The sequence below is a fragment of the Suricata suricatta genome, chromosome 13 (genome assembly GCF_006229205.1).
Source record: "Suricata suricatta isolate VVHF042 chromosome 13, meerkat_22Aug2017_6uvM2_HiC, whole genome shotgun sequence".
Lineage (NCBI taxonomy): Eukaryota > Metazoa > Chordata > Mammalia > Carnivora > Herpestidae > Suricata > Suricata suricatta.
The window spans coordinates 63,615,675-63,626,566 of NC_043712.1; the positions used below are offsets into that span (position 1 = coordinate 63,615,675).

Here is a 10,892-nt window from a genome sequence, read left to right on the forward strand (position 1 = left end):
GGAAGGCAGGAAAGGAGTGGCAGGAAATTTTCAATGTGATGAACAGGAAAAATACGCAGCAAGAATCCTTTATCCAGCAAACTTGTCATTTAGAACAAAGTTGAGCCAATAGACAGTTTTATCTCCTTAAGCCAGTCTCTGTTCTGAGAGTGAGTCAGTTTAGTCAGATTCACTTCAGAAGAGACGATGCAGGTATGTTTGTAGAGTTAAGCCTCTGCTTCAAATGGTCAGGTAATAAATAAGAGGCAATTCTATGGCAATACAAGAAACATAATGGTTAATCAAAGGATCAAGTTATAAACCGGTTTCTGAGTTCCAAGGTAGCCAGTCAAAAAAAGTTTCTAGATGCTGGGCTTAAAGCGTCTTCAGACGGAATAAGAGAAGGCAGTGTCAGGCTGACAACTGTCCGAGTGGTTCGTAGAGGAACAGGGATGAAGATTGTCTACACATGAGCTGTTGCGGTGATTTCTCTGAAGGTCACATCAAGTTGTTCATATGCAATTTGCAGGGCTTCAGGAAAAGGGTAGATTTGGTTATCCAGTTATTCCAAGTCAAAAGGATGGAAAAAAAGTGGGAAACATTAGTTTGGAGAATTATGGCTAGGCTTTGGAGGAAACTAGAAGAAATTAGGATCTCATCCGGTTCATAGTGAACTCTATAAAACTCAAGTATCAACAATGGCAGGTTATTAAAACATTTTTTTATTTTATAATCACACTCAGTTTTACCAAAGATGGCCAAATTAAGACCAATTTATTTCAAAGTGTCCTTGTTTTTTTAAACTTGGCCTGATGATAAAATTGCTGTAAATCCTGTTGATGAGAAAAAAGTTTCTTAGGCTTCCTCACTAATTAAAGCTCCCAAACACATATTTTCTTCATCCTGTTAATTCATCATGAATTTGTTTTCTCTTTGTCACAATGGATAAAAATTGCCTGCCTCACTTACAGACTCAGATATAAGTATCAGGCTGTTTTTTCAAGGGGACTTATTGGCTCCATAAAATCTGTCCAAGTTCCTTCAAGCAATCTGGTCACATCTGAGTTTACAAGGAGAGCAGATTCTTATTCAATTTATGCAAATTAACATATTGTCTTGAAAATATGAGAATACTCACTGAAAGTTTTTGAATTCTGAAGAGATCACACAGGGAGAAAAAGTTAAATGTCTCAATCTGTTCACAAAGGTATATTTTATCAGACAGCTGAAAGCCCTAGCTTAGAACAGTTTCTTTGATACAGGAAAAAAATTTAATATCACCAATGTTTCAAAAAATTCTATAAAATGAGAGGCATCCTCTGTTCATTCAGTCCCATGTGACTAATTCTTGTTTTGGCTGAATTCAGATCTTCCCTTCATTCTGGAAATTCTTACCAGTTCAGCTTTATGATCTTAAGGTTATCATAAACCTGAACTCAAGTGTTCCTTCCATCAGTCTCATTGCAGGTGAAACATGTTTGCAGAAGCTTTTGTAAAAGCATCAGAATAAAAGTCTGTCTATAAGTGATAAAAGACTTAAAAATGTCCAAGGTTAAAGATCTAATGAGAGATCATGACAAGGCAGTTGACAAGGAAATTGGCTAATTCTGTGACACACAACAGTACCATCTCAGGACATATCAGATTTCTAGGAGTTGCATCCAATTTCTAAAAACACTTATTTTACTAGCATATTTCTACACAAATGTACTCTAAGGGTGTTAGTATCCCTTATTTGGCATTGCTTCCTGTGTAATTAAACATAAAAAACTAATTAGTGTAATATCTTCCATTTTATTTTTTGTCTTTATTTCGTTTGATTTTTTTACAGTTTATTGTCAAGTTGGTTTCCATATAACACCCAGTGCTCATCCCAACAAATGCCCTTCTCCATGTCCATCACTGCCCTTCCCCTTTCCCCCTCCTCTTTCAGCCCTCAGTTTGTTTTCAGTATTCAAGATTCTCTCATGATTTGCCTCCCTCCCTCTCCCTAACTCTTTTCCCCCCTTCCCCTCTCCATGATCCTCTGTTAAGTTCCTCCTGTTAGACCTATCAGTGCAAACATATGGTATCTGTCCTTCTCTGCCTGACTTATTTCGCTTAGCATGACACCCTTGAGGTCCATCCATGTTGCTATGAATGGCCAGATTTCATTCTTTCTCATTGCCATGTAGTATTTCATTGAATATATAAACACATCTTCTTGATCCATTCATCAGTTGATGGACATTTAGGCTCTTTTGATGATTCGGATATTGTTGAAAGGGCTGCTATGAACACTGGGGTACATGTGCCCTTATGCATCAACACTCCTGTATCCATTGGGTAAATCTCCAGCAGTGCAATTGCTGAGTCAGAGGGGAGTTCTACTGATAATCTTTTGAGGAAACTCCGTGCTGTTTTCCAGAGCAGCTGTACCAGTTTACATTCCCACCAACAGTGTGTAGGAGGGTGCCCATTTCTCCATATCCTCGCCAGCATGTATAGTCTATTGATTTACCTCCTGGGCTGAGGTTTTTCTCTTCTTTAGAAACCACTCTATGAGTGTTTTCAGTCTCTCTTTCTCTTCCCCTGGTCTCTCTGTGGCTCTTTGTGCTCTGCCCAGCTCTGCACTGTGCAGGGGCTCCCTCCCCTCAGAACCTCTGCCCCCAGTCCATTTTTGTTTCCCCAGTTCGCACTCACTCAGGCACCTATGAGGCTGCCTGCTACGTGGACTCTATGTTTTCCTCCCACTCTTGCAGGTCAGAGTATGGTGGCTTCAGTCCTTCTCAGGTTATTAGATGAGCAAAGATTACAGAGTTCTGTACTTCTCCACCATTTTTCCCCCTCCTCATATCTTCCTTTTTATAAAGAGACCAAATCTTCTGTAAATGCTCCATGGATCCTCTGGAATATTTTAGTTGCATTGTGGTCAAAATATTTCATTTTAGAGTTTGATGTTAGAAATCTGTGTTACAAAAAATCAAAGTAGTTGAACATTTGATTAAACAGTATCACAGATCATTATGCAACAATTTTTATCTATTCAACCCAAGTAACAATAAAAATTTCTTTCTGAAGAGAAGTGAGCCTTTGTTCCCTTATTCCACAAATAAAGTGGTCTGAATTGGTTGTTTTTTGGTGATTAATCAAGAGACCAACAAGTCCCATATCCTGGTCTAGCTTGTCTGTCTTTTCCTTTGCTTCAAATCTGGCCTGGGTTGTGGTGGCAGCAGCAGGTGCAACATTGGTGACAGTCACTTCTGCAAGTGGGGAAGTGTAATCTGTCTATTCAGACAAAGCCATGACGTGCTTGTGTCTATTGATGATAGAATGGGGCAGTGATGCAACAATCAGATGACCTATCTGCAGACAGACACTGGCAACATTGTGGACACCCTCAAGGAAGTGAGAATGCAGTTTCTTCTGTGATGTCAAGCACTTCAGGACTGTAGATGCTGTTATTCACTGGTCCCCACTTTTCCCCAGTCTTAATCAGGGGCATGTCACTCAGGATTTCAGTGGTGCCCCTGGACGTTTTAGTAGTGATGCCTAACACTGGAGAAGAAGGTCTTTGGCCCCAGACAAGTATTCTGGGCTAGAACAGTGACCTCACATGCGGTAGCAACTGGCACCTTCTCAGCCAAAAGCATGTACCTGATTTCAGTGAGGTCCCCCTTGGTGAGCACAGAGCCCATACTCACCCAGAATGAGGTTTCTCCAGAGCTGGTTGTTCTCCAGATGCCCTCAGATGGCCTTATATATCATGGGGCTCATGTCACAGCAGCACCACAGGGTTCCCATGGAAACACATGCAGATCTACTGCATCTTCTTGGAACCCATCTTGTCTGCTCCCACAATGTAAGATGGTCATCCCAATGGTGGATGATCTTAAGGAAGTATTTGAACATCCTGGTCACCCTGTCTTCCTGGGCTTCATGCAGATTCATCAAGGATTACCACGCCTGGTTTAAAGAAGATGTCACATGGGGTTGCCTGGGGAGAAGAAGACCAAGAATAAAAAATTTTAAAGGCAAATGCGGCAGGTTATCCAATAGTGAATAAACATTAGTTCTTTTAATATTAAGACTCAGTTTCCTTGAATCACATGATAAAGATGAAACATAGAAAATTTGTATTTCTTTTTTGAATTCTTTTTTTGAAAATTTATTTGTTTATTTATTTTTTACTTTATATCCATGTTAGTTAGCATATAGTGCACAATGATTTCAGTGGTAGGTTCCAGTGATTCATCCCCTATGAATACCACCCAGTGCTCATCCCAACAAGTGTCTTCCTTAATGCCACTTACCCATTTAGCCCATAGCCCCTCTTATCCCTTCCAGCCACCCTGTTTATTCTTTATATTTAAGAGTCTCTTATGTTTTGTTCCCCTCCTTGTTTTGTATTATTTTTGCTCACTTTCCCTTATACTCATCTGTTTTTTATCTTAAATTTCTCATAAGAGTAATGTCATATGATATTTGTATTTCTCTCACTGACTAATTTCACTTAGCATAACACTGTCTAGTTCCATACACAGAGTTGCAAATGGCAAGATTTCATTCTTTTTGATGGCTGAGTAATACTATGTATATAGTATATTATACTAGAGTATATTATAGTATACTATATACATAGTAGTACATAAGATCTTCTTTATCAATTCATCTGTTGATGGATATTTGGACTCTGTACAACCTTTGGCTATTGTCAATAGCACTGCTACAAACATTGGGGTGTATGTGCCTCTTTGAAACAGCATACCTATATCCCTTGGATAAATACCTAGTAGGGCAATTGCTGGGTCATAGTGTAGTGCCATTTTTAACTTTTTGAGGAGACTCCAAACTGTTTCCCAGAGTGGTTGAACCAGTTTGCATTTCCGCCAGCACTGCAAAAGACATCCTCGTTCTTCACAGCCTTGCCAACATCTATTGTTGCCTGAGTTGTTAGTTTTAGCTATTCTGATTCATGCGAGGTAGTATCTCCTTGTGGTTTTATTTTGTATTTCCCTGATGAGGAGTGATGGGCATTTTTTCATGTATCTTTTAGCCATCTGGATTTCTTTTTTGGAGAAGTATCTATTCATGGTTGTTGCCCATTTCTTCACTGGACTGTTTGTTTTTTGGGTGTTGAGCTTGACAAGTTCTTCATAGATTTTGGATGCTCACCTTTTATCTGATGTGTCATTTGCAAGTATCTTCTTCCATTCTGTGGGTTGCCTTTTAGTTTTGCTGATTGTTTCCTTCACTGTGCAGAGCTTTTTATTTTCATGAGGTCTCAATAGTTCATGTTTGCTTCTGTTTTCCTTGCCTCCAGAGATGTGTTGAGTAAGAAGTTGCTGTGGCTGAGGTCCAAAAGGGTTTTACCTGATTTCTCTTCCAGGAATATGGTGGTATCCTGTCATATATTTAGGTCTTTCATCCACTTTTAGTTTTGTGTGTGTGTGTGTGTGTATGTGTGTGTGTGTGTGTGTGTGTGTGTGTGTGTATGATGTAAGAAAGTGGTCCAGATTCACTTTTCTGCATGGCATTGTCCAGTTTTCCCAGCACCATTTGCTGAAGAGACTGTCTTTTTTCCATTTGCATTTCTTACTTTGTAATAAATTAGTTGGCCATATGTTTGTGGGTCCATTTCTGGGTTATCTATTTTTTTCCACAGATCTGAGTGTCTGTTTTTGGGGTGGTACCAAACTGTCTTGATGATTACAGTTTTGTAATAATACATCTTGAAGTCCTGGATTGTAATGCCTCCAGCTTTGGTTTTCTTTTTCAAGATTGCTTTGATTATTCGGGGTGCTCTCTGGTTCCACACAAATTTTGGGATTGCATATTCTAGCTTTGTGAATATGCTGGTGCTATTTCGATAGGGATTGCCTTGAATATGTAGTTTGCTTTGGGTAGTATTGACATTTTAACAATGCCTATTCCTCCCATCCAGGAGCATGGAATATTTTTCCATGTTTTTGTGTCATCTTCAAATTCTCTCATGATTTTCTATAGTTCTCAGTGTATATATTTTTCACCTCTTTGGTTAAGTTTATTCCTAGGCATTTTGTGGGTGTTGGTGCAATTGTAAATGAGATCACTTCCTTGACTTCTGTTTCTGTGGCTTCATTATTTGTGTATAGGAATGCAACCAGTTTCTATACATTGGTTTTATATCCTATGACTTTGCTGAATTCATGGATCAGTTGTAGCAGTTTTTTGGTGGAATCATTTGGGTTTTCCATATAGAGTATTATGTCATCTTTGAAAAGTGAACGTTTGACTTCCTCCTGGCCAGTTTGGATGCCATTTCTTCCTTTGTGTTGTCTGATTGCTGAGGCGAAGACTTCCAATACTATGCTGAATAACAGTGGAGAGAGTGGACATCCCTGTCATGTTCTTGAGCTTGAGAAGAAAGCTCTCAGTTTTTCCACATTGAGGATGATATTAGCAATACATCTCTTATTTTTTAATAGTTTATTGTCAAATTGGTTTCCATATAACACCCAGTGTTCTTCCCCACAAGTGTCCTCCTCCATTATCACCACCCCCTCCCTCCACCCCGTCCCTCTTCAGCCCTCGGTTCGTTTTCAGTATTCAATAGTCTCTCATAATTTGTGTCCCTTTCTCTCCCCAACTCTCTTTCCCCCTTCCTCTCCCTATGTTAGGCTTCTCCTGTTAGACCTGTCTGCCTGACTTATTTCGCTTAGCATGATACTCTCGAGGTCCATCCACTTTGCTACAAATGGCCATATTTCATTCTTTCTCATTGACACACACACACACACACCACATCTTCTTGATCCATTCATCAGGTGATGAACATTTAGGCTCTCTGCATGATTTGGCTATTGCAGAAAGTGCCTCTATGAACATAGGAGCAAATGTACCTCAATGTTCCTAGCAGCAGGTCTCTTATATGTGGCTTTTATGATCTTGAGATATGATCCTTCTATCCCTACTTTCCTGAGGGTTTTTATCAAGAAGGGATGCTGTATTTTGTCAAATCTTTCACTGCATCTATTGAGAGGATCATGTGGTTCTTGTTCTTTCTTTTATTGATGTGATGTATCACGTTGATTGTTTTGCAGATATTGAACCAGCCCTGCATCCCAGATATACATTCTACTAGGTCATGTTGGATAATTCTTTTCATGTATTGTTGGATCCAGTTGGCTAGTATCTTCTTGAGGATTTTGCATCCCTGTTCATCAGGGAAATAGGTCTATAGTTCTCCTATTTAGTGAAGTCTTTGTATGATTTTGGAATCACGGTAATGCTGGCTTCATAGAATGAATTTGGAAGATTTCCTTGAATTTCTATTTTTTGAAACAGCTTCAAAAGAATAGGTGTTAACTCTTCTTTAAATGTTTGGTGGAATTCCCTTGGAAAAACATTTGGTCCTGGACTCTTGTTTTTTGGGAGATTTTTTGAGTACTAATTCAATTTCTTTACTGGTTATGTGTCTGTTCCATTTCCTCTTGTTCAGTTTTGGTAGTTTATATGTTTCTAAGAATTTGCCCATTTTTTCCAGATTGCCCGTTTTATTGGCTTATAATTGTTCATAATATTCTTTTTTTATTGCTTGTATTTCTGAGGTGTTGGTTGTGATTTCTCGTCTTATTCTTGATTTTATTTATTTAGGTCCTTTCTTTTTTTCTTTTTGATCAAAGTGGCTAGGGGTTAATCAATTTTGCTAATTCTTTCAAGGAACAGGCTCCGGGTTTCATTGATCTGTTCTACTGTTTTTTGGTTTCAGTAGCATTGATTTCTGCTCTAATCTTTTTTTATTCCCCATGTTCTGCTGGTTTTTGGTTTTATTTGTTGTTGTTGTTGTTGTTGTTGTTGTTTTACAGCTCTTTAAGGTGCAAGGTTAGGTTGTGCATCTGAGACCTTTCTTCCTTCTTTAAAAAGGGCTGGATTGCTATATACTTCCTTCTTATGACCACCTTTGCTGCACCCCAAAGGTTTTGGACTGTGTTGTTATCGTTCATTGGCTTCCATGTACTTTGTCATTTCCTCTTTAATGTTTTCATTTGCCCATTTGTTCTTCAGTAAGATGTTTTTTAGTCTCCAAGTATTTGTTATCATTCCAAATTTTTTCTTGTGGTTGATTTTGAGTTTCATAGCATTGTGGTCTGAAAATATGAAAGGTATGTTCTTAAAATTTTTGTACTTATTGAGGGCTGATTTGTGTCCCAGTATGTGATCTATTATACGGAATGTTCCATGTGCACTCAAGAAGAATGTGTATTCTGCTGCTTTAGGATGAAATATTCTGAATATATGCGTTAAGTCCCTCTGGTCCAGTGTGTCATTCAGACCCATTGTTTCCTTGTTGATCTTCTGTTTCGAAGATCTGTCCATTGTTATAAGTGGGGTGATGAAGTCCTTTACTACTATGGTATTATTATCAATGAGTTTCTTTATGTTTGTGATTAATTGATTTATAAATTTGGGGCTTTCACATTTGGAGCATAAACGTTTACAATTATTAGATCCTCTTGGTGACTAGACCCCTTCATTATGATATAATGCCCTTCTTCATCTCTTGTTACAGTCTTTATTTAAACAACTTTTCATGTTTATTTACTTTTGAGAGAGAGAGAGATGGAGTGTGATGGGGGAGGAATAGAGAGAGGGCGACACAGAATCTGAAGCAGGCTCCAGGCTCTGAGCTGTCAGCACAGCACCTGATGGAGGCTTGAACTCATGAACTGTGAGATCATGACCTGAGCTGAAGTTGGATGCTTAAGCAACTGAGCCACCCAGGCGCCCCATATAGGCTTTATGTTAAAATCTAGTTTGTCTGATATAAGTATAGCTACTCTGGCTTTCTTTTGGCAATCATTAGCATGATAAATGGCTCTGCATTGCCCTACTTTGAATTTGAAGGTGTCTTTAGGTCTAAAATGGGTCTCTTGTAAACAACACATAGATGAATCTGTTTTTTTATTTATTCTGTTGCCCTATATCTTTTGATTGGAGTGTTTGATCCATTGACATTTAGCACAAGTACTGTAAGGTACGAATTTCCATTATGTTGCTTATAGAGTTGGAGTTTCTGGCATTGTTCTTGGTCTTTTCTAGTCTTCATTGCTTTTGGTCTTTTGGTTTTTTGTTTGTTTGTTTGTTTGTTTTTGTTTTTGTTTTTGTTTTGTCTTTTCTGTCCTCAGAGATTCCCCCTAATATTTCTTGCAGGGTTGCTTTAGTGGTCACAAACTCTTTTCGTTCTTGTTTGTCTGGGGAACCTTTTATCTTTGCTTCTATTTTGAATGACAGCCGTGCTGGATAAAGAATTCTTGGCTGCATATCTTTCTAATTCAGCACATTGAATATATCCTGCCACTCTTTTCTGGCCTGTGATGTTTCTGTGGATATGTTTGCTGGGAACCTGATCTGTCCTCCTTTGTAGGTGAAGAACTTTTTTCCTCTTGCTGCTTTCATGATTCTTTCCTTGCCTGAGTATTTTGTGAATTTGACTATCATATGTCTTGTTGATGGTCGGTTTTTATTGAATTGAATGGGAGTTCCCTGTGCTCCTGGGATTTTGATGTCTGTGTCATTCCCAGGTTAGGAGAGTTTTCTGCTATGATTTGCTCACCTAAGTCTTCCACCTGTTTTTTTTTCTCTTCATCTTCTGGAACCCCTATTATTCTGATTATTCCTTTTTAATTGAGTCACTGACTTCTCTAATACTTATATAGTAGTCTTTGCTTTAGTGTCCCTCTTTTTTCTGCTTCATTTCCTCCATAAAATTTTCCTCTATATCTCTGATTTGCTGCTCTGCCTCATCCATTGTTCCACCGTGACATTCACTTGAGATTGCAGTTCAGATATAGCATTTTTAATTTCATCCTAACTAGTTTTACTTCATTAATCTCCGCAAAAAGGGATTCTATGCTATTTTCAACCCCAGATAGTATTTTTCCTATCATGATTCTAAAATCTGGTTCAGATATCTTGCTTGTATCTGTATTGATTATGTCCCTGGCTGTCATTTCTTCCTGTTCTTTCTTTTAAGGTGAATTCCTTCATTTTATCACTTTGAAGGACAAAAATGAATTAATAAAGTAAAAAAATTTTAAAAATTAAAAAAACATAAAAAATCAAATAAAGGATGCTAGATCCTCAAAGTGTTTTTACCTGGTTGTTTACAGAATCTCTACCACGCTTCTAATCTGTCAATTAGAGAAAAAAAGAAATAAAGAAAATTTGAAAAAAGGAAAGAAGGGAATGATTGAAATTTTGAAAAACTGAATACAATAAAATAGAATAAAATGAATTCTTGAAAGTAAAACTAAAACTTTAAAAAATACAGTAAAAATTAAAGAACATCTTTTACTAAAATGGGAAATGAAAATAACCTTTTTTTCTTTCTGTATTCAACAATAAGTAAAGAAAAGAAAAAGAAAAAAATGAATGGATGGAGCACTGAACAGAATGAAATACTATTAAAATTACATATAGTTTCCCCTAGATGTCAACTATGAAGCACTTTATAGTCCATCACCAAGGCAGACAGAGACTTTTGGTGTTCTTCAATTGCGCTTTTGGCTCAGCTGCACTGGGTTTAGTGTGATGGCTCCACTAGATGGAGCTACTTAGCATACTGGGGTGAATTGCTGTGGCTAGTGTAGGCATGTATGCGCATGCTGCAGAGGGATGACAATGACATCGTCCAGCTACCAAGTCTCTAGTATCAGAACTGTGTGCCCCCCCTCAACCAGCAATGAAGCAGCCCTCCTTTGTCTCTGGCTTCCGTCCACCCCCCACTTCTACACTGTTCATGACCAAGCCATCACATGGCCAGGTAGCACCTCTCTCCGAAGTTTTATCTTAGATGGGGTTGTACTTCCCAACCCTTCACTTCTGAGGGCCCTGCAACTTTGACCTGCTCAGACCCTCTTTGGGAGGGTCTCGCAGACAATGGCCACGTGTCA

The 10,892-nt window shown here is 38.4% G+C and overlaps 1 protein-coding gene and 1 pseudogene across 1 annotated transcript in view; both read right to left on the bottom strand.

Annotated features, from left to right (window-relative positions):
• DAPK1 (death associated protein kinase 1) overlaps positions 1 to 10,892 on the bottom strand; it is a 470,647-nt gene that overhangs the window by 36,273 nt on the left and 423,482 nt on the right.
• LOC115276853 lies at positions 3,001 to 3,909 on the bottom strand (annotated as a pseudogene).